The sequence below is a fragment of the Amblyraja radiata genome, chromosome 9, assembly GCF_010909765.2.
Source record: "Amblyraja radiata isolate CabotCenter1 chromosome 9, sAmbRad1.1.pri, whole genome shotgun sequence".
Classification (NCBI taxonomy): Eukaryota; Metazoa; Chordata; class Chondrichthyes; order Rajiformes; family Rajidae; genus Amblyraja; species Amblyraja radiata.
In genome coordinates, this window is record NC_045964.1 from 52,735,956 (window position 1) to 52,759,922 (window position 23,967).

General features: G+C 43.7%; 1 long non-coding RNA gene across 1 annotated transcript; it reads right to left on the reverse strand.

Moving 5' to 3' along the window:
• Positions 1–3,030: 3,030 nt before the first annotated feature.
• Positions 3,031–22,548, reverse strand: LOC116977113. The gene is made up of 3 exons (XR_004413123.1): positions 22,538–22,548; positions 7,151–7,156; positions 3,031–3,168 (listed from the first exon to the last, which is right to left on the reverse strand). It is a non-coding gene; the product is annotated as an uncharacterized LOC116977113 (long non-coding RNA).
• Positions 22,549–23,967: the final 1,419 nt, after the last annotated feature.

Sequence of the window (23,967 nt, forward strand, 5' to 3'; positions counted from 1 at the left end):
TGTTTTGTAGTAAATGCCTACTATGTTCTGTGTGCTGAAGCAAAGCAAGAATGTCATTGTCCTATACAGGGACACATGACAATAAACTCACTTGACTTGACTTGGATAAGAAAGCAAGGTAGTGCAGAATCTGATAAATGTTGTGGTTGCAGCCTTTGGTTGGGATTGTAACACTAGTTGCTTGGTTTACAGTTTGGAAGGCTGCAATAAATGGCACACAGCAGAGAATGTGGGGCAGGCAGTCAGGATCTGTAGCTCTTCATTGTGCAATCAGTAAGCTGTGGCTGGGAGGGTGATTGCAGGGAAAGCCATGGAGGAGATCCAAATGTTCAAGAAAGAACTGCAGATGCTGAAAAAAATTGAAGGAAGACAAAAATGCTGGAGAAACTCAGTGGGTGAGGCTGCATCTATGGAGCGAAGGAATAGGTGAAGTTGCAGGTCGAGACCCTTCTTCGGGCTGATGTCAAAGGGGGGTTTCACAGAGATGAGCACAAGGAGCATCATCAGAGGACAGGAAGTGTCATGGAGGAAAGTATGAAACTACTCATCTGGTCGGGCAGCACCGAGAGGAGAATGAAAAGGTTAACCTTTTAGTTTGAGCAGCTGTTTTTAGAAAAGTCTGATGGAAAGTCGTTACCCTGAAACAGTAACTCTGTTGCTCTGTAAATGCTGCATGAGCTAAATATTTCCAGCTTTTATTTTATTGCAGATTTCCAGCACCAGCAGTTTTATATTTTGTTTTTTAGCAGCTTTATTGTCACATGAACCTAGATCAGTGCTTCTTAAACTGGTGAATGGTTCACCTGAGGGTGAATGAAATTATTTGGGGGGGGGGGGGGAAGAAACTAGAGGGATGAATGAAGGGTGAATGACTTAATTTATTCAGATATTTATATATTTTTTTCTATACTTAAAGACATTGGTATTAAGGCTCTTATTGGTTTTAATGGCAGTGGAGCTGGAAATTTGATCTATTTTTCTCTCTACCTAGTCAAAATAGCAGGATATTTCCCAAATTTACTGTAATATAACCTGTTAGGGAAGACCATGGTTTTTTGAGCGAGTTTTCCAAGAAAAAAAAATGCAGCAATCAAAGCCCGAAAGGGTAGGATGGGGCTGAAGCCCGGTGTTTAGATGTTGGAATGGTTTTTTTTTTAAATCATTCTAATCGAAGGGTTTTACAACTCCAGTGGTAATTAAATTTTTTTTCACTCCTAGTTTTCTTTACATAATTTTAGGATGTTCAGATTGATTAGTAGGACTGGATGTTACAATCCCTAAGATTTTTCACTACAATTGACATTCTTGGGTAAGACCACTAGGTGATTTGCTACCAATCAGACGCATCTTCAGTTGTGCACCTCAACGTCACTGGGTGTTTCGGCCTTTCATCACAAGACACCCTCAGTCGAGGCAGGCCCACCGCAGGGTGATCAGACCTGGGTGTGTGTCTTATTGTTAGCCTCTAGATGGTCATGTGGCAGCCCAGACAGCATCTTTCCTCTTCAGCCACAGCCAGCGACTGCTCCGTCCGGCGGCATTTGCAAGTTCTTTTATTGCCCTCCTTTGTGCCTGCCCTTTGACTCCTACTTCCCTCAGGAGCCTTGCGGTGGAACTGGCTCCTGCACCCCACCTCCACTGAACACACCCTTACCCTCCAACCTCTCTCCCCGCCTCTGCTGCAAGGTTTGAATATTGAAGCTTTTTTCTTTCATAAGCCTCGTCCACCGCCTCCTCCCATGGGACCGTCAGCTCAATGATGAAAACACGACGACAGGAGTTGGACCAGAGACCGAGGTCTGGCCGCAGGTTGGTAACTGCGATTTCAACTGGGAACGAAAGCCTCTGGCCTAGGTCAACATGCATTTCCCAGCCCCTGGCTGCGTTCAGTGGGCATGAGTTGAGAGGCGAGGGGTTAGTCCTACGTTTCTCTCCTTCCCGGATGAAGGATGGTATTTGCGGGAATGTTATTTGGGCATTGATAGGCATGGTGGTAACTCTTGCACTCGAGTTCAGCTGCCAAACACCTCAGCACCAGGTGTATCTGCCTCGTGTTAGGCTGGTCTTACAACCGACCAGGATGTGCTTGAGGTTTGCTGGAACTGCACACAGGGGGCAGGCTGGATCCTCTCCCAGCCAAAGATTTAGGTTTGTGGGAGAGGGAAGGACGTCATATGTGGCTTTGATAATGAAGCTCAACTTATTTGACTCCATGGTCCACAGCTCTCTCCATGTGATCCTCCTCCTCTCAACACCATCCCACATCACCTAGCGGCCTTGTTTGGCTTGGGATATGGCTTTGGCCCACCTGGCTGCTTCTTCCTGGTGGCGCACCTCCTCCACCACCAGGTGCCGACGTTCAGCTGGAGTAGCCTTTTGCCAGGTAGGTTTCATTGCTCCCAGGCCAAAGCCCCCTCGGCCTTGTTGGACATGGCCCACTATGTCCCGATGTTGAAGGGTGGATTTTGCATCCAGTACCACTGCTGCTGGAGTCCATTTCTTCCCTGTTGCTAGGGTTGGAGCGACACCTCTTATTATTGGGTCCCGGGATTCTGTTAGTGTCATGTTCAGCCTCACTTTGGCACATTTGTATTCCTCCACCAGGCTTGAGACTGACAGTGAGAGGGCTCCATTCCCATAGAGCCCTGTGCTGCTGAGGCATCATGGTAGTCCAAGCCACTTCCTCACTTGTGAGTTCACCAGTCTCTCCAGCTGGTTGACATGGGATAAAGCGACCTCGTAGATGGTAATTGGCCACATGAGTCGGGGCAGTAGACCGAATTGAAGGCACCAAAGCTTCAGCTTCCCTGGGGAGAGCAGTGTTGTTGATTTGCTTGAGGCCACTGATTGTATCCTGCCTGAGTTGTTCCACCTGTTCTGCATCCTTGAGGTATGCGGTGTACCATCGCCCGAGGCTTTGACAGGCTTCTCCTGGACAGTTGATATTGTCTCGTTGTTGATGCGGAACCTTTCGTCAGTGAGCCGGCCTTTGACGATGGAAATACTGCAGGATTTGCTTGATTTAATCTCCATTCGTGCCCATTTGATGTTTTCCTGGAGTTTATCCAGCAGGCGTTTGGTGCATGCTTTTGTTGTTGTTATTTGGTCATGTCATCCATGTACGCCCTGATTGGAGGAAGACGCAGCCCACTCTTCAAGCGTTCCCCTCTGAACACCCATCGTGAATGTGCAATATTTATATTGTTGTTGCCATTGTACATGTGGCCAAGTCTTGGGGTTTACAGAATATACATGAAGGACTGAAGTGTTTTTCAAAGCTGTGTATGTCATCAGTTCAACCATTGGGAAATAATGTCCACCCCATTCTAGGCATAGAAAGTAGAACATTCTCTGGTTCAAAGATCAGGAATGCAGTCCTGTCTGGGAATGAGTACAGAATGGCACTGGTGTTGAAGAGTATGGTAATCCAGACCTTGTAAACTGATCGGGTAGTCTGCAAACCAAAATTATATTATTTTGTGTCATCACACAACTGTTCGCCAATAAATAGTGAGCAAATTTTAGTGCCATGTCGTTGGCCTCTGCAAGATCCTTTACAGTGCAAGTGTCATGCCGCATGTCACAGCTCAGGAGATGTTCCATTGTCTAGACGCCCCATCCGCACTCGCATGCTGCCGCATCTTCAGTATATCCCCCACTTCAGCATGTTCGATTTGCTCCTTCCCATGCCTGTCCGCAGTCTGTTGAGACTGGGCCAGGTTGTCCATGGTTGGTCAGAACCTGGTGGGAGTTTCTCAGAGGGATCGATTGCCATGTGAATGCCTTCTGGAGATTTCTCTAGTCTCTCTTCCCAGAGTGTGAGCCTAGTGAACGATGGACAGAAGAGAGGAAACATCTGCATAATTTCAAACGCTAAGGTAGCAAAGGGTGGTCTTTCATCCTCTGATTGTCTGAGGCGTTCTTTTTGACTAGGTACAGCTCTTCTGATTCCAGGAGGTGCAATGTCAGAGAGTAGGTAGATGTTGTCAGTCTTGGTAGGTTTCATGCATCCACTGATGCAGCGATAGCTTGAGTTTAGCACAGGGTCAATCTTCCTTGCATGAGCTGAATGCTCCCATACTGCACAGGCATACTCGGCATGCAGGTACAGCAGGCAGTGAAGAAAGCGAATGGCATGTTGGCCTTTATAACAAGAGGAATCGAAGATAGGAGCAAAGAGGTCCTTCTGCAGTTTTACAGAGCCCTAGTGAGACCACACCTGGAGTATTGTGTGCAGTTTTGGTACCTAATTTGAGGAAGGACATTCTTGCTATTGAGGGAGTGCAGCGTAGACTGTCGTATGCTGAGAGAATGGAGCAGCTGGGCTTGTACACTCTGGAGCTTAGAAGGATGAAAGGGAATCTCATTGAAACATATAAGATTGTTAAGGGCTTGGACACGCTAGAGGCTGGAAACATGTTCCTGATGTTGGGGGAGTCCAGAACCAGGGGCTGCAGTTTAAGAATAAGGAATAGGCAGGAATGGGGCACTGATTGGGGATGATCAGCCATGATCACATTGAATGGCGGTGCTGGCTCGAAGGGCTGAATGGCCTACTCCTGCACCTATTGTCTATTGTCTATTGGCAGCGGAGAAGCAGAGAGCCAAAGCTATTGATCGCATGGTTGTAGAATTTGCTCCCCATTTGGAGGTATTCAGCTAACTAAGAAGAGCATTTCTGGAACTGACTTTTCCTTTAAGCAATCGAGAGTCACACCGGATAAATTGGGTTGTCACTGTGCTCCAATCTGACTCCATTCCAATTGATCTTCAACCTTCAATTTGCATTCTAATTCTTCAAGTGGAAGGCGTAGACTTGGGTTTTGGATGGATTGGTGATTCTCTTTGTAGTATGAGGACAGGTTGACTAAAGCCTCACATAGAATAGCTTCTGCCTCGAGGAATGCAAAATAAGGAATACAATTGATAATATAACCTATTTAACCAAACTTAAATGGGTTATATTATCAATTGTATTCGTTGTTTAAACCATGCACATTCAAGAAATGATCAAAGATCGCTTTTGGGATACCACAGTGGAAAGGGTAATAAGTGCCTGAGCATTGCACTGTTTTGATGATACACCTGCCCACACATCCCTCAATTAATCTTCACTCCAAAATTTGTATGTTGTATGTCCTTCAGTTGTATATGACAATGATTAGTGAACTGATGGTGTATTGAATTGTGAACATTTCTGTTTTAGAGCAAGGAAAATATGATGGGTATTAAAATCAAAAGTCTGCAGATATTGGAAATTTAAAATAAAAATGGAGACTGCTGGAAAAACGTACTGAGGATTTGGATCAATGAATGGAGAAAGAACATTTTGGGTTTACAAACAACAACTATTTATTCGGGTAAACTGCATTAGTAAAGCAACAAATCTCACGCCCTTCTGCTCATAAAGTCTTCACTGATTTGAGCACCAGTCGGCAGCGAGTAGTCTCACAGAGATTCCTGGTCTAGAGTATTCTAAGGTCCTGGCACCATTCCAGATCTCGGTCCAAGGTGAAGTCTTTCCCTCCCCCTCCATCCCCCTAAGGCGGAGTCCAGTGAGCTCGCACTTCTACCCTAATCTACAGATCACAGCAGATCATATTTTCAAAAACTAACTGTTCTTCATGGTACTGCAAATGAGGGTTATTTATTACACCAAGCTTCGTTAGTTTCTAATATCTCTGAGAAAGAAAAAAATATCTTATCTACTTGCTCAGCGTCCTTGCAGGTGGCCCTATGGGTTACTGGTTCTTCTAAGTGAGCCAAAGCATTTCCCCAAGCATCCAATTCATTTTCTAACCAAGCCTACTTGACATGTGGTGCTTCTAGTAGACCGTTCCATCTTGGCTGAAAAGTCTATATAACCCTTGCATTGCACGAAACAACCCCTCGCTGAATGTCAACGAGGGACTAAGTACTGATTTCAGAATGGGGAAATGGGAAGATCATGTGCCAATTTTAATTGGTGGTTCTGCAGTGGAGAGAGTTAGTAACTTCAAATTCCTGCCTGTTAACGTCATGGATCATCTGTCCTTGACCCAGTATGTAAATGTAATCATGTAAAAGGCACTTGCTTTCAAGAGTGTGTGTGCTTTCTATTTTACAAGAAGTTTAAAGAGATTGATATGTCTCCAAATAGCCTAACAAATGTCTACAGTGCTACTGTCAAAAGTATCCTGGCTGATTGCATTATTGTTTGGTGTGGCAGTTCCAATGCACAGCAACACAGCCATGATCACAATGGATGGCGGTGCTGGCTTGAAGGGCCGAATGGCCTCCTGCACTTATTTTCTATGTTTCTAACACAAGACACAGCAGTGAGTGTAGGAAGGAACTGCAGATGCTGGTTAAAACTGAAGATAGACACAAAATGCTGGAGTAACCCAGTGTGACAGGCAGCATCTCTTAATAGAAGGATGGGTCAAGACCCTTCTTCTGACTGGAAGAACAGCTGCAATGGGCTGGATTTTTCTGCATCTGTCCTGTGTAACAACTCGCTCTGGAGTCTGAGGAAAGGTCTCGACCCGAAACGTCACCCATTCCTTCCCTCCAGAGACGCTGCTTGTCCCACTGAGTTACTCCAGCATTTTGTGTCGGGCTGCAGAGAGTAATGGGCTCAACCCGGTCTATCACAGGCACAACCCATTTAACCATTGGAACAATCTACACGAGCGGCTACCATGCCATTGGGTTCAGAAATGGCTACTGAGACATTATCGGGTTTATCATGGGGACTGACCTCTCCAACATTTGTAGGGATCAAAAAGGCAGCCAGTATCGTCAAATACCTGCACCATCCTGACCATGCTCTCACCCCACTACTTACATTGGGCAGAAGCCTGAAAACCATGAACACATGGTTCAAAAACAACGTCTTCACAACAGCTATCGGGCTCTTGAACGCTAATCACTATCTCAGCAACTGTGATCTTGCATGGACTTTTTTGGTTGCACTCTAGACTTGGGTTTTGGAATTGTGGTTACCAAATTACTGATTATTAATATATGTATTAATTGTGTACTTGCTTGTGTGTTATTGTATTGATGGGGCTTTTAAGTGGCAGAAAGTGAGAATGTCATTGTCCTGTTTCTGGTAAATGACAATTAAACACTCTTGACTCTTGACCATCAGATTCTTTAACCAACCTACACAACCCTACCTTTGCAACAAAAAAAATGCTACTGCCCACTTCTTGCCCTACCATGGACATTTACCTTCTAATTGTGTCTTGCACTGAACTGAACACTGATGTCTTTTTGCAAGGTCTTTCGTTTAGAAATGTTTCTATAATTTGTTTTTGTGTGTCTTACCATATGTGTCTGTGAGGCTGCTGCAAGCAAGATTTTCATTGTAATGGTCCTTCCTTGCACTGGTGTATATGACAATCAACTTGCCTTGACCTAATCACCCTTCCTGTTTCAAGATGCTTGGTGGGTGTGGTGTTTAGAGAGTTCAATGTGAAGATAAAGTGGAAAGTCAAGCACCAATATCCTTGCTTTTCTCATGGTCCCGGATGTGAGTTTAAGCTAATAAACATTTGACTCAAAAATGTTCTTTGTTTCAATTCCTGTCGCAAAATAAAAGTTGGAATGACTTAATACTAAAAAACATCTAAGCAGTAATGAGATGTGGAATCTGAATTGGCGGCACGTATAGGAATAAAATATTTCTGAATACAAGTAGATCAGACAGAATTTCTGAAGGAATGTCCCAGCCTGAAGTATCACCTCTCCATGCTCCACAGAGATGCTGCCTGACCCTGTTGAGTTCGTGCCTTTTTGTTGTTTTATTACTTTGTTGGGTGTTACTGATTGACAAGTTTGGACTGTGGAAAGGAAGAATGAATGTGGTGGACAATATTTTAAGTAAATATTGAAGGAGGGATGATTGACATGGGAGGGGACTAGATGGTGATGATATAAACTGTGGGAACAAGCAACATGTAATGTCATCTGATTCCTCAAGCCTAATTACAGTCTTGTGACAGGCCTCATAGCCACTATTCATGCACTAACAATGGTTGAAGTAAGCACAGAATTGCAAATTATGGTCTTGCAAAATGGCTTGTGATTGCTAGCATCGTGTAAAATAGTTTTTTATTATTGTATGGTAATTAAAAAGCTCTTTGTCCTGGATTGTTGGAGCTGGAATTGCTGTGGCAATGTTTACTTTTTGGGATCCAAGATAGAAACTTTATAATAGAGGTTGGCTCTTTGGAGTTCTAGCTTCCCATGCTGCAGTTGTAATATGCCCTACAAATCCTCTCCTGGAAGGTGTCTGCTTATCACGGAGCTTGTATTTGACGCCATCTGCCATTCTTCTGCCCTTGTCCAGCATCAACCTGCCACTTCCTGCAGGTAGGCTGGCAAATGACTGGGTTAAGATGTGAACATCTTTGGAGATAAAGTGTATGGGGGGGCCTTGCCATTATCTCCACCCTGCTTGTCCAAAGACAAACCAGTGTTCTAAAGAAGGGTCCCAACTTGAAACATCACCTATCCATGTTCTCCAAGGTTGCTGCCTGGACTGGTTATTTACTCCAGCATTTTGTGTCTTTCCCTGTTCTGATTTGGAGGCTGTTTTGTTTAAAGTTGGGTATGGAACATAACGAATAGTGAAAGCCTGGATAGAGTGGATGTGGAGAGGGTGGGAGAGTCTAGGTCCAGAGGCCATTGCCTCAGAATAAAGGGACTTGCATTTAGAAAGGAGATGAAGAGGAATTTCTTTAGTCAGAGGGTGATGAATCTGTGGAATTCATTACCACACAAGCCTGTCAAGTCAATGAATATTTTTAAGGCAGAGTTGATAGATTCTTGATCAATTCGGGTGTCAGGGGTTATGGGGAGAAAGCTTGAATGGGGTTGAGAGGGAAAGGTAGATCAGCCATGATTGAATGGTGGAGCAGTCTTAAGGCCAAATGGCCTAATTCTGTCGCTATAACTTATGAACATTATTGAGCATAACACAGTTTAATGTGGAGACATTGAAAATGTATGAAGAGATTTTGCACAATTTTAGTTTTGTGTATAGATATATTTTATATTCTGAATAAAATATTATTTTTGGAAACAGTTAACTTGCTTAAAAGAATGCAAGAGAAACTGTCGGTCAGTCAAAATCTGTAGAGGCAAAGGGAAAGTTGACAATTTATTTTCTATCGCACTGTCGACTACTCCTCTGCCTCCACATATGCTACCTAACCCAGTGAGTTCCTCTAGCACCATTTTGTGGGTTTTTTGTACCAAACCCCAGCATCTGCGATTCCTTGTCTTCTAATATCTCATGCTTTATACCTTTCACGTGCTGAAGGGTTTCGGAGCAGAGAGAACATCTCGGGTTCTCAAATCTCTATTTGCAGTGTTACAATTTTGTTTCTGGTGCCTGCTTTTCCTGACCATTTTCTGCAATAAAAGTCACACTTTATTCTTTGCTGATCTACAATCTATAAAGGCTCTCCCGTTTCTTCTGCCACTCTCAGGAGGCTTTGTGGCTTTTGGAGAAGCTGGAGAGCCTTTTCCAGCTCTCCTCTGTTAAGAGGGGTGGTATTTGTGGCGATGCTGTACAGAGAAAGATCTTTTAAATGTATCTGTCAAAGGGCCAAGGGAAGCCACTCCTGTGCAAAGCTCAAATTTATTTTGTTCTTCAAACATTGACTCAGTCTGGCTTCCAGCAAAATCAAATTATAGGAGCATCAAGATGTAATATTGCTTGGACAACATAATTACCTTCTGAAATGGTAGTTCAATATAATTTTCTTTTTATGGCATTTCTTGGTGCCCACATACTTTCTCTCCAATCTCCTTGCCACGTCAAAGTGTGATTCACTCCACAGGACTGAATCCACCGGGAAGTGAAGTCCTAAGAACATAGAAATGTGAGCAGAAGCAGACCACACAGCTCCTGGACCCTGCACTATCATCAGCGTTCATGGCTCATCTGGTTTTTGCCCACCTTCCTGACCAACCTCCACAACCCTAGATCCTACTGTAATCCGACATTTTATTTTGGCTGCTGAATAGAATTGTGTATAATCATTTGTATCAATAGCTTTCTGAGCAAAGAAATTGGTTTGGTGGCTAACCCTTTGTCCTGAGACTCTGCTCCTGAACTGAATCTTGTCCATTAGGGAAAGCACCCTCTATCTGTTAAGCTACTTCAGAAACAAATGCTTCAATCATGTCATTCTTCTAAACTCCTGAGACATGGGGTGCAAACTGCTTTATTTTGGCATACAGCATCATTTCGGAGAGAAGAACTGGAGTACTATGTCATGTCCTAATTGCTGGGTGCAGCAAGGATATGCCAATACGTGTGTGTGTGTGTGTGTGGGTGGTGTGTGGGTGGTGTGTGTGTGTGTGTGTGTGTGTGGGTGTGTGTGTGTGTGTGTGTGTGGGTGTGTGGGGGTGTGGGGGTGTGGGGGTGTGTGGGTGTGTGGTGTCTGTGTGTGGGTGTGGGTGTGCGTGTGTGTGTTGTCTGTGCGTGGTGTGTGTGTGTGTGTGCGTGGGCGTGGGTGTGCGTGTGTGTGTTGTCTGTGTGTGTTGTGTGTGTGTGTGGTGTGTGGTGTGTGCGTGGGTGTGCGCGTGGGCGTGTGCGTGGTGTGTGTGTGTGTGTGTGTGTGTGTGTGTGTGTGTGTGTTGTCTGTGCGTGTGTGTGTGTGTGCGCGTGCGTGTGTCACGACGATATTGCCCTGAATGCCTTAGTAATGAGAGACTGGATGGCTTGCCAGACGATAGTTGAAAACCGGAATGCACCGCCTGAATCGAGTGTCCTCATAATGTGTAAGCATTTAGCCGAGCTCTAGAAATGCCACAGCACAGAAGGCCGAGTTCTGAAAAATAAAGTCACCTTGATGTGTACTTGAAGGTTATAGTGGGTGGGGCAGCTTGTTCTTCCACTGTGTGACCATGATTCGAAGTGAGCAAACAAACACTGACACCCTACCCAAGCAAATACCATATGTAAAGAATGGAGATGTTACATGATATAAAGAACTGGTTTTGAAAGATTAACTGGAGTTAAGAAAGTTGAGATTCTGCTATATGTTTGTTATTTTTGTCTGGCCTCATGAGCAGATATTAGTAGCATATCAGAAAGTCCTCACATGAAATGCATGAGTGTTCATCAGTTGCACCATAACCAAATTAGAACCCACCTGGAAATGAAATGGCCAACTGTTAACAATACTTGTAATTGAGTGCCGAGTGAATCCTTGGCTTTCTTAGCAGAGTTAGGGCAGTTACCAGATAATTGCAGTTTTATTGAGTTGAAGCACTCCCTCCAATAGAGATGAGATTGTTTGTGCAAGCTGAGAATGTAGCCTGAGGGAACACTACTGAATGGTTCTGTTATTTTTGTGGAAGTGCATGCAAGCGTGTAAAACCCGGCTAGAAATATTACTTGACCAAAAGAAGGAAATTAATATGGTGATGTGCAAGTCGGAAGGTAGTGTAACAACCAATCTTGCTTTCATAACTGTGGCAGTGCAGCTCAAACCCAGCTCAGAGGCTGGAGCAGGAGAAAAATCTCACTGAAATTTGACCCCTGGCAGCCGACAAGATGTTTTTCAGCACCCATTCCACCACACCTGTGAACGTGTGAAACAAATGTGAAAAGTGTGCACATGCGTAGGTCGGTGATGGCATTTTTAAGCTATTCCAGCACCCAGAAAAATCTGGTCCACTAAGGTAAATTCTTCCTGTTTAGACACAAAGAGCTGGAGTAACTCAGCGGGTCAGACAGAATCTCTGGAGAAAATGAATAGGTGATGTTTTCTCCAGAGATGCTGTCTGACCCGCTGAGTTACTCCAGCTTTTTGTGTCTATCTTCTGTTTAAACCAGCATCTGCAGTTCCTTCCTAAACATCCTCCTGCTACTTGGTTGTTTCCATATGATACCTTGGTAATCAGGTGCAAGAATCCACAGAGCAAAATTTAGATGAACCCAAGCAGTTTTGATCACCAGGCTCTTCATGTTCGTGATATTAATGTATACCAGCCCACAATCTCACCAGTTAAAATGACCCTGTGCAAGTGAGAAACTCTTAAAAATTTAAACTCCAATAAAATCCCCAACCCAAGCAAAATAAAAAATATCAATATCATAGCTTTGGGAGTGAGCAATGCATTAATAAATGAGGTGTAAAGTGTGTTCAATACAAAAAAATCTTGCTTGTGACAATACCACTCAGATGGAACCATATGTGGTAAGGAAGCTGGGGCCATGGCTCATTTTTGGCTGAAGTTGAGATTTTTATTGGCTCCAGGAATCAAACAGCTTGTTGAACAAGCCAAAAGTCAATCGTCGTGCCAAGTTCCCTTTGAATTTGTTTGGTCTATGTACACCCTTCTACTTCACTCTTCTCTGTAAGTCAAGGGAGCAGTTGACTGGAGTGCACTGACCGATAATACAAATTGTTGTGTGTACTGGGAAAAGTATTTTACTGAAAAAGGGCAAACTTCCCGCAAGCATAACCATGATTGTGTCAGTTTGGAATCTGCCCTGGTACATGCTTGGCTCGAGACCCTGTTCCACTGCCCACAAGAGCACATTCTCTCATCTGTTCTGTTGTTTTTCATTGTGCTGCCGTTTTGGCTGCCGGATAGTGAAGCCTTGTTCTAGCTGCTCTAGGCTGTGCCCATCTGCTGTTGGGGCTGATCTATTTTCAGCATGCCTTCTTTCAGAGCTAAAGGCAAAGAATTAAACTGTAACGAAACTCGTGATTATAAAGCAGCGCAGTGGCAAAGCAGGTTGAGCGTTGCTTCACGACCAGAGACCCAGGTTTAATTTTAACCTGGGATGTGGGGATTAATGTAGTGAAGCAGTGCAAATTAGATGTTTGATGGCTAGTGTAGATGTGGTGGGGTGAAGCTCCTGCTTCTATTTCATAGGGCACTAACTCACCTCGATCCATCATAGATTTTATGTACACAAAAAAGCTGGAGAAACTTTTTTATGTAGTCATTCTAGGCAGTTAGCCAATCTGGTACTCTGTTAAAATTGCTAAATTTTTAGTGGATAACTGTAGATCATCAATTGATTTCTCCCTTAATTTCCCTGCATTGCATTTTTACTGAGAGTAGGGAGGTCAAAAATTGGATGTTGTATCTTGCCTTTGTCAGGTTCAACAAGCACACAAAAGTATATTAGTGGTGCACAATAGTGCACCAGGTGCTATCTAAAGGGCCTGCCCCACTTGGGCGTCATTTACGCGACAGGCCGGTAGTGACTGTCGCGCAAAAATCGTCTAGCAGTACGCCAGTCGCGTGCCAAGTGCTCTTGTGGGCCCTGCATTGTTTGGGAGCCATTTGCGATATAATTCGTACTTAGTCTGATCTCCGTGGCATGGATTTTCCCAGTGAAAATCAAAGATATTATGGTGAAAATTTTTCAAAACTACGCTCGCTTTATACCCGGGTGGTTACGTGGTGCGGCGCTCACATGGCACGGGCGGCACATGGTTACGGACGGTGGCGCATAATAAATTAGCATAGGCAAAGTTCGTGCGTCACAGTGCGTAACCATGCATCACCACGCGCTACACGTACATCAGCGTACACCATCAGTACGTCAGCGTGCGCAAGGGATATTTCACGCAGGTGGCGCGCGAGGATTGTGAGTCTCACAAAATCCTGGGGCACCGCGCTTCACTGCATACGCCACCACGCCTCACGCGCACATCACGAAGCGCCAACCAATTTTTAGGATGTCGCGTAAATGACGGGCAAATGATGCCCAAGTGGGACAAGCCCTTAAAAGAAGGGCTTAAATCCCCGAAAGTCCGAAGACCAGGCAGGTTAGAAAGTCAATGGCAATTGAAAGCCATTGTTATCATTTTGGAACTGAACACTTTAGTCAATACTTCCTTTAACCATACACAGCTGAACAGGCACTAATCAGCACAAAGGGCCCTTGCCCCTAATCCGTCACCCTTGTCATTACATAAAACAATCAAAAACTGCTTGCAGCTAGCTACTGGTTGATTTCCTCTGACACTTTCTTCAACCTAGAAGTTGTTTATGCTCTCCACCATGGCTTGAAAGGCTCACCAATTTGTTGTTTGTTGCAACAAGGTTATTCGATGAGATTTGCCAGCCAGTGCTGTCTCAAAGCAGGCACTGGATTGCATGGACAGTGACTAAAGTTGTATAGAACTGGCTGCTTCCAGGCTGGCACTGGAAATATCAGAAATATCTCTCGGGTTATTGCACGACAAGGAAGATTACAGATGATTTTTCGTTTAATTAAAGAGAACTACTTTGTTTTATTCCCTCGTGCAAATAGAGTGAGCACAACAATTTAAAACTTGCTTTGGACCAGGGAACTGCACTTCAGGTTTGACTTGAGGCAGAGAAAACCAGTGGTATTTTTCTCCTCCCCATTCAAAATTGAGGCATAGTCCCACAATGATGCAGCAAGATGGTAGTTCATTTTCACACTGACTTCTCAGCCCTGCAGTTGGAATGGGTCAATACTGCTTACTGATAACGGAGCTGGCACTGTCTTTGCAATAAAACTGCACTGACATAAAATTGAAATTCTTGCAAAAGACCCAAAACGTCACCCATTCTTTCTCTCCAGGGATGCTGCCTGCCCTGCTGAGTTACTCCAGCATTTTGTGTCTACCTTTTTGTTGTACAGGCTGGTTCACAAATGTAATGGTTGCAGGAAATTGGCTGTTCCAAAAGCTGGTGAGTGAGCCCTTAAAACTCATACCTGTCTGGTTGATAACAGCAAGAAGAGGGCATGGTTCTGATAGTGGCATCTTTAATAATGGATGCTGCCTTCCTAGGAATCCCTTGAATCTTAAGACAGCACCTCATATAGATGCTTTTGAAGGTGGGGAAGACTGTGTCTGTGATGGTTTGGGCTGAGAACACTACTCTCTGCAGCCTCTTGCATTCCTTTGTGTTGAAATTGCATGCCAATTGCATACCATAACCAGTCTGGCTACTTTGTACAATGCATTAGAAAACGGGATTAGTAAAAGGGGATAAAATGTTTATGAAAGAACTGCAGAAGTAAGGCGGGAGAGTGAAAACAGGGAATTATAGACCAGTTAGCCTGACATCGGTGGTGGGGAAAATGCTAGAGTCAATTATAAAGGATGAAATAGCGGCACATTTGGATAGCAGTAGCAGGATAGGTCCACGTCCGCATGGATTTACGAAGGGGAAATCATGCTTGACTAATCTTCTGGAGTTTTTTGAGGTTATAACTAGGATAATGGTCAAGGGAGAGCCAGTGGATGTACTGTACCTGAACTTTCAGAAAGCATTTGATAAGGTCCCACATAGGAGATTAGTGGGCAAAATTAGAGCACATGGTATTGGGAGGAGGGTGCTGACATGGATAGAAAATTGGTTGGCAAACAGGAAAGAAAGAGTAAGGATTAACGAGTCCTTTTCAGAATGGTAGGCAGTGACTAGTGGGATACCGCAAGGCTCGGTGCTGGGACCGCAACTATTTACAATATATATTAATGATTTAGATGAAGGGATTCAAAGTAACATTAGCAGGGATTAAAGGGTTCCTTTCACAATGGCAGGCAGTGACTACTGGGACCTCAGCTATTTACAATATACATCAATGATTTGGATGAAGGGATTCAAAGTAACATTAGCAAATTTGCAGATGACACAAAGCTGGGTGGCAGTGTGAAGTGTGAGGAGGATGCTATGAGGATGCAGGGTGACTTGGACAGGTTGGGTGAGGGGGCAGATGCATGGCAGATGCAGTTTAATGTGGATTAATGTGAGGTTATCCACTTTGGTGTCAAAAACAGGAAGGCAGATTATTATCTAAATGGTGTCAAGTTGGGAAAAGGGGAAGCACAATGGGATCTGGGGGTTCTTGTTCATCAGTCAATTAAAGTAAGCATGTAAGCATCGAGAGAGTTAGATAGAATTCTTAAAGATAGCGGAGTCAAGGGATATGGAGAGAAGGCAGGAACGGGTTCCTGATTGTGGATGATCAGCCATGATCACATTGAATGGCGGTGCTGGCTCGAAGGGCCAAATGGCCTACTCTTGCACCTATTGTCTATTGTAGATGCTGGCCTTCATAGCAAGAGGATTTGAGTATTGGAGCAAGGAGGTCCTACTGCAGTTGTACTGGGCCCTGGTGAGACCGCACCAGGAGTATTGTGTGCAATTTTGGTCTCCTATTTTGAGGAACAACATTCTTGCTATTGAGGGAGCGTAGGTTCACCAGGTTAATTCCTGGGATGGCGGGACTGACATATGATGAAATAATGGATCAATTGGGCTTGTATTCACTGGAATTTAGAAGGATGAGAGGATGATCTTAGAAACATATAAAATTCTTAAGGGAGTGGACAGGCTAGATGTAGGAAAAATGTTCCCCATGTTGGGGGAGTCCAAAACCAGGGCTCGCAGTTTAAGAATAAGGACTGTGGCGCCGTCCAGAAAAACGTTACGGTTCTTTGGGCGACTGAGGAGACTACTCACAACCATACAGGCGATACCCAGCGACCATGTGGCGACAGCCCAGTCGCCTGTAGTCTCCTAAAAAATCACCCAAGTGGGACATGGACATAACCCGCTTGTCTTTGGGATGTGGGAAGAAGCCAGAGTACCTGGTGGAAATCCATGCAGTCACAGAGAGAACATGTAAACTCCACACAGGCAGCACCCGAGGTCAGGATTGACCCAGAGTCCCTGGCACTGTGAGGCAGCTGCTCTACCAGCTGTGCCCTTGTGCTAGTCTAGAGTGGAGTATTCACTGAAAGACTTCCTTCCCAACAACCTGCTTGACTGAAAGATTGAACTTCCAGCCAAACAGGAAGTCTACACACTGAGTAGATTCAAACCATAACCTCCAGACCAGGGAGATGTGAATATCTGCCAGTGATGTTGGGAGTCTTTGTGCGGGAGGATGGGAATTGTGTGGTGGATTCAGATTGCAGGGAGTTTTGGAGCTGGGGAAGTGCATCTGAACTTTCTATGGTAGAGGCCTTGCTGTGATGCCGTTGGCTAATGGAAAGACGAGAATGCAGATGTTGGAATCTGGTGCATAAAATGAGCTGCAGGGGGAAGTGGACGGGCTAGGCAGCATCAGCAGAGGGAAAAGAATGTTCAAGGTTTTGAGTCCACATGAAGAGTCTTGAGCCATAATGTTGTCAGTCCATTTCCCTCCACAGAAGCTGTCTGACCTATTGAGTTTCTCCAGCAGCTCTCTTAAAAATATAGCTAAGTTGGAATGTGCCAGTATTATTATCTATATTACTAAAAGTCTGATCTTGACCACTTCCTGTTGTTTTGTATATTGATTTAAGAAAAAACGCTGCCACTTACGGCTGTGATCTTTGGCCATCTTACTCAGAGTCCCCCTCCGCTGCGCAGGACAAGAGGATTTTTCCCATCGATAAAAAATAAAAGAGTTATTAGTGTTTTAAAAATGTTGAGATTATCTCTCTTGAAGGCCAAGCCGCTTCCAGAGGGACTATAATACACGGAAGTGTTGAGTGCCTCAGTCAGTCTCTGCAAGATGGGGGAGCGAGAGGGTCACATCTCAGCCTGAGCTGTGAATAACACTGAACACATGTCAACTAAACTGTGAGTGTGGTTTTACTGACCTTGAGTGCCCTTAATGTGGTTTGAAAATGAAAATGTGGTTGGTTTGAAATAAAGCACAGCAAATGGTTGCTGGTGGTGGTTGGTTTGAAATAAAGCGCAGAAAATGGTTGGTGGTGGTTGGTTTGAAATAAAGCATGATTAATAGTCTAAACTTGACAACTTCCTGTTTGCACTGTATATTGATTTTAGATAAAATGCTACCATTTCTCATTATTAATTAATTGTGTTGTCAACATTTAGCATTACCAACTGCTCTCTATCATTTGATAGTTGTTATTTGCTCAAACCAGACATTTTACAAAGGACTGGGTTGAAAATAAGTTGAATTGGTGACTGATGACTATCTGCATTCCCCAGGCCACATAAATTTCCTTCCACAGTTCAGGATAAAAGATGACACATGACTTGCACGCATCCTACTCGGAATTACCAAGTCCAGTCCAGTAAGTTGTTGGGAAGCTGTTGATGATTCTTGGAGACAATGTAATGAATGATCGAATAACGCAGCACAAACCTCCTTGGCTGGGTGTCTGTGGAGTCTGGAGGTACATGGACCTATGCCCCAATGTACAAAGAGATGGATTATTTACATGTCTGGAAGAATTTAGACTTGCATTATGTGAAACATTTAGTTCTTGTCTCAAATATAACTCTTAAAATAGTTATTTTTTAAATTTTAACTATATCATTAAATTGAAATAAAAATTAAAGTATTCTGGTAAACAGTGATTATGGTGAAATTGACTGGAGTTAGATGAAAACCTTGTGCAGAGCCATTGATTCAGCACCAGCCAATTATAGTCTTGTTGCCATGAACATTTGAGGCCATCCATGCTTTGAAGAAGATTAGAATTTCAAATATTTATAACAGCAGGAGGGTGGTTCAGGGAAGACCTCAATAAACATAGAAACATAGAAAATAGCTGCAGGAGTAGGCCATTCGGCCCTTCGAGCCTGCACCGCCATTCAATATGATCATGGCTGATCATCCAAAGAGTTTTGTCTCCACAATATTGATCAACAGGACAAATTGAAAACCCCTTTGGGTTCAGATAACAAAAGAGATGAATGGTATCCATTGTTCAAAATGCATAAATTTATGTGTACTCTGTATGAGATGATTTATTGCAGAATTACAATGACTCTTTCCTATACAGTAAAAATAATGGTGCAGGGATAGATTCCCGATCTACCAATCTACATTGCTGTGGCCCACACATTTTTTTAATCTGCACTTTCTCTGTAACAAATAATACTAAATTCTTTACTGTTTCCTTTCTCTTTTACACTACTTGTTGCACTAGTGTATGGTTTGATTGTACTAATTTATGGTACGATTTGAACAAAGTTTTTCAATGCATCTTCGCGCGTGTGACTGTAATGATTCATTATCTGGTTCAATCTGCCAAAATATGTGGCCAAATGTGTGTTGAGGGTTTCCCCCTACAGCACTCCCTCACTCACACACAAATTTCTAGCAGTTTGTTTTCCCCCCACAATTTTAGGTTATCGGAATGATTTTGCAATCTAGGATATGGTTAGACCATGCGATCTGACTCACATGGCTATTACACTACAAACCAACTGACTCACATGGCTATTACACTACAAACCAACTGACCCACATGGCTATCTGGACTACACGTCTTCCCACCCTGCCCCCTGTAAAGACTCCATCCACTACTCCCAATTCCTCCGCCTACGCCGCATCTGCTCCCAGGATGAGACGTTCCACACCAGGGCATCGGAAATATCCTCGTTCTTCAGGGAACGGGGATTCCCCTCCGCCACCATTGATGAGGCTCGCACCAGGGTCTCATCCATACCCCGCAACACTGCTCTCTCTCCCCATCCCCGCACTCACAACAAGGACAGAGTCCCCCTAGTCCTCACCTTTCACCCCACCAGCCGGCAAATACAACAAATAATCCTCTGCCATTTCCGCCACCTCCAACGTGACCCCACCACTCGCCACATCTTCCCATCTCCCCCCATGTCTGCCTTCCACAAAGACCGCTCCCTCTGCAACTCCCTTGTCAATTCTTCCCTTCCCTCCCGTACCACCCCCTCCCCGGGCACTTTCCATTGCAACCGCAAGAAATGCAACACTTGTCCCTTCACCTCCCCCCTCGACTCCATTCAAGGACCCAAGCAGTCGTTCCAGGTGCGACAAAGGTTCACCTGTATCTCCTCCAACCTCATCTACTGCATCCGCTGCTCTAGATATCAGCTGATTTACATCGGAGAGACCAAGCGGAGGTTGGGCGATCGTTTCGCCGAACACCTCCGCTCAGTCCGCGATAACCTACCTGAACTCCCGGTGGCTCAGCACTTCAACTCCCCCTCCCATTCCCAATCCGACCTCTCTGTCCTGGGTCTCCTCCATTGCCAGAGTGAGCAACACCGGAAATTGGAGGAACAGCACCTCATATTCCGCCTGGGTTGCTTGCGTCCGGATGGCATGAACGTTGAATTCTCCCAGTTTTGCTAGCCCTTGCTGTCTCCTCCCCTTCCTTAACCCTCGAGCTGTCTCCTCCCATTCTCCCGCCCTCGGGCTCCTCCTCCTCGCTTTTTCCTTCCTTCTCTGCCCCACCCCCATCAGTCTGAAGAAGGGTTTCGGCCCGAAACGTTGCATATTTCCTTCGCTCCATAGATGCTGCTGCACCCGCTGAGTTTCTCCAGCATTTTTGTGTACCTATGGTTAGACCATGTTGATTTAAGAGCTGGAATAGAGCCCCCTAACTGAATCATCATCTGTTTATTTGCAACACTAAAGACAAAGCTCACTTTCGGAACAATTCCCAGCTGCTTCCACAGCCGTGGCCTTTTAGAAGGGCCCAGCTGAATAAGAATGTTCAAAACTGGCAGCACAACATTGGTTTCCTTCCTTTAAGTTGTTGGTATAAATTGTAAACGGCTTCACTTGCAGTACCCAGCCTGGTCACAGATACCAACCTGGAAATAACCTCCTTAACCTCACTCATTGCTTCCTGCAACTTGGTTTAAGTTCAAGAGTTTATCGTCATGTGTCCCAGATAGGACAATGAAATTCTTGCTTTGGCCAACTCTCTATCCACGTTAATATATTACCATTTAGCTCCCATCTTGTGAAGCAACTATTAGTGTTGCATCTTGCTGAACAATTTTTTAAAATCAAAATATATTGCAAAAAACACTTCACCTCTATCCATTCTGGCCAATACTTCCTCAAAGAACTTTAAGTTGTCAGATATCTTTTCCCCTTCTTGAAGCCTTCCTGATTCTGCTTGATCAGATTATGATCCTGTGTCCCACTGAGTTACTCCAGCATTTTGTCTCTACCATGATCTTCTAAATGTTCCTCCATGATTGATTCTAACATTTGAACAATAATAGATGTTAAGCTAACTGGTCTATAGTTACCAATGTTTTGCCTACCACACTCTGAATACTTGTATCATAGAGACAATTCTCAAATTCTTCAGTACCACTCAAAGACCTAAGGATTTGTGGAACGTAACAACCAATGTTACCACTGTCTCAGCTACTTTTAAGATTCTAGGATGCTTTGGAACCAGAGGACTTGACAGCTTTTCTCCTCATTGTTTGCCTGATACTAATGCCATGGTGATAGTGATTCCAGATTTGATCACTGAGATTCTTCCATCATAAAGTCTGATCGGTTTAACTCTACTGCTCTTTTCTTGTTACCCATAGCTATTTCCTCCAACCCCATTCTCAAAAGGGCCTATATTCATTTTAACCTCTTTCTTTGTATAAAGTAGTTGATTCATAGAGAATAGGGCCTTTGGCCCAATTTGTCCCATGCTACTGAGGTGCTTAACCAAAATAGTTCCATATGCCTGTGCCCTTCCCGTATCCCTCCAAACCTTCCGTATCCATATGCCTGTTCTAGTGTTTTAAATGTTATAATTGTATCTGTCTTTCCCACTTCCTGTGCAGCTCGTACAATCTGCCAGCCACTTTCAGTGAGAAGATGTTGCCTCTTGGGTCCATTGAGTATAGACAAAAAAGTGCTGGAGTAACTCAGAGGGACGGGCAGCATCTCTAGATAGAAGGAATGGGTGATGTTTCGGATCGAGACTCTTCTTCTTCCCCTCTCACCTTAAACCTATGCCCTCCAGTTTGAAACTCCCCTACCCTGAGGAAAAGACTGTCGCTGTTCACCTTATCCATTTTTATAAACATAGAAACAGAAACATAGAAAATAGGTGCAGGAGTAGGCCTTTTGGCCCTTCGAGCCTGCACCGCCATTCAATATGATCATGGCTGATCATCCAACTCAGTATCCTGTCAACTCAACTCAACTCAAACCTCAGCATCCTAGACTCTAGGAACAAGAAGTCCTTACCTGCCCAGTCTTTCCTTACAATTCACTCCTTACAGACCAGCAACATCCTTTTTTTTTTTTAATCCTTTCCATTTATGACATCCTTTCCATAGCAGGAGGACCAGAACTATGCATAATTGTTTCTCCTATTTCATTTCCTAAATGTCTGCCGCTCTCTTGTCTACAGTGTTAATTGCCAACCTATTTGCCTAGTCCACTTTATCCAACTCAATCCCTTAATTCTCCTTATTTTAATTTAACACTGCTGTTTCAGATCTGGTCCTCACTGTTAAACTGAATGCCAATTTTTAATCATGCCATGATTACAACTTCCCAGGAGATCATTTAGTAAACTTGACTCATTGCCCAGTATCAGATCCAAAATAACCAGTTTCCGACTTGCCTCCATAATATTTGCTTTGGGAAGCTAATTCAAATGCACTCTGAGTTCCTCCTTGTTGCTAACATTTCTAACACTCAGCAGACCAGGCAGGATCTGTGGACAAATAAATAGTCAACAATTCTGATCATAGACCCTTTTTTTAAATAAGGACTCAAACCTGAAGTGTAACCCAGCTGTCTTCTTTTGTCTTTGCTTTCTGCCTGACCTACTAAGTGTTTCCAGCATTTTTTTGCCTTTTTAAATGTAGATTTTCAGTGGCTGCAGGTTTTTGATTTTCCACTCGGGGTTAAGTTTATCTTGTGTTGTACTATAAGATTCATGTTTTATGTAGAAATACTTCCTAGCTACTAAAACAAAACAAGATGGCAAAGATCAACTCTTGGTTTGTAGTGAATCACCAAAGCTGCCAACTGATACCAGACTTCGATCAACCTAAAATAAAAACAGAAAACTCTGGAAATACTCGGTGGGTCAGACTGCATCTGTGGGAAGATAAACAAGAGTTAACTTTGAGTCTAAGACCATTCATCATAATTGGGTTACTCTAACCCTTGTGTTAAACTATACAGCTAGTGATGTGCCTCTGAAGGCACACTGCCTCTGAATAAAGCCTCCAAAATGTTATTTCAGCAGAAATTGTTTGAAAGATACAGCATGGAAAAAGCCCCTTCAGCCCACCAAGTCCATGCCGACAATTGATCACTCATTCAACTAGTTCTATGTTATTCCACATCCCATTAATTCTGTTATTAATTACTGTTATTATCATTAAATGTATTCAAAGTTGAAATAGATGTTTGTACTATTGAGAGATCAGGGTTTAGAGAGGACAATTAAACTGAGTTATTGGATCATTATAATCTTATCAAATGTGAGAGCAGATACACTGTTATATGACCTGTTCTTGCTCCATTTCCTTGCCTCCTTCTGGAGTGACTCAAATAGTTCCTTGATCAAAGCATTGTACTACAATTTAAATGTTACGTTGTTCTGACTGAGTCTCCATTGACAGAGGTAAACCTTAGGGCTATTTATGAACTCAACACTAGTTAGTCCTAAGGGCTGATTATGTTTTCTCGTATGGTTCATTTTAATTCCCAAATATCAGGATGGCATAGTGGTGGAGTTGCTGCCTTACAAAGCCAGAGACCTGGGTTTAATCCAGACTACGGGTGCTGTATGTCTTCATGGGTTTTCTCCAGGTGGTCCGGTTTCCTCCCACTCTCAAAAGACATAAAGGTTTGTAGGTTAATTGGCTTTGGTAAAGTGGTAAATTGTCCCTAGTATGTGTGTATGATAGTGTTGGTGTGCAAGGATTGCTGCTTTGCATGGACTTGGTGGGACAAAGGGCCTGTTTCCACACTGCATCTCTAAACTAAACTCGATCAGATATTGGTGAATTGGTCATCCAGGTCATTGCATCCCATTCCAATCCATATGTAATCCACCATGTGGTGCAATCAACTTCCATATCTCAGATTTTGGAAGGTTAGTTGCACCAGATAGAATCAGTAAATATTTTTTAAATAAGCATTTTTACTTGGCTACTTGTCATCTACAAGGTGTTTAGTCCCTCCCACTGTAACCTCGCAAATGAAGAACTCAACATTTTGAAATTGCATCATAGATTGCAATAAAC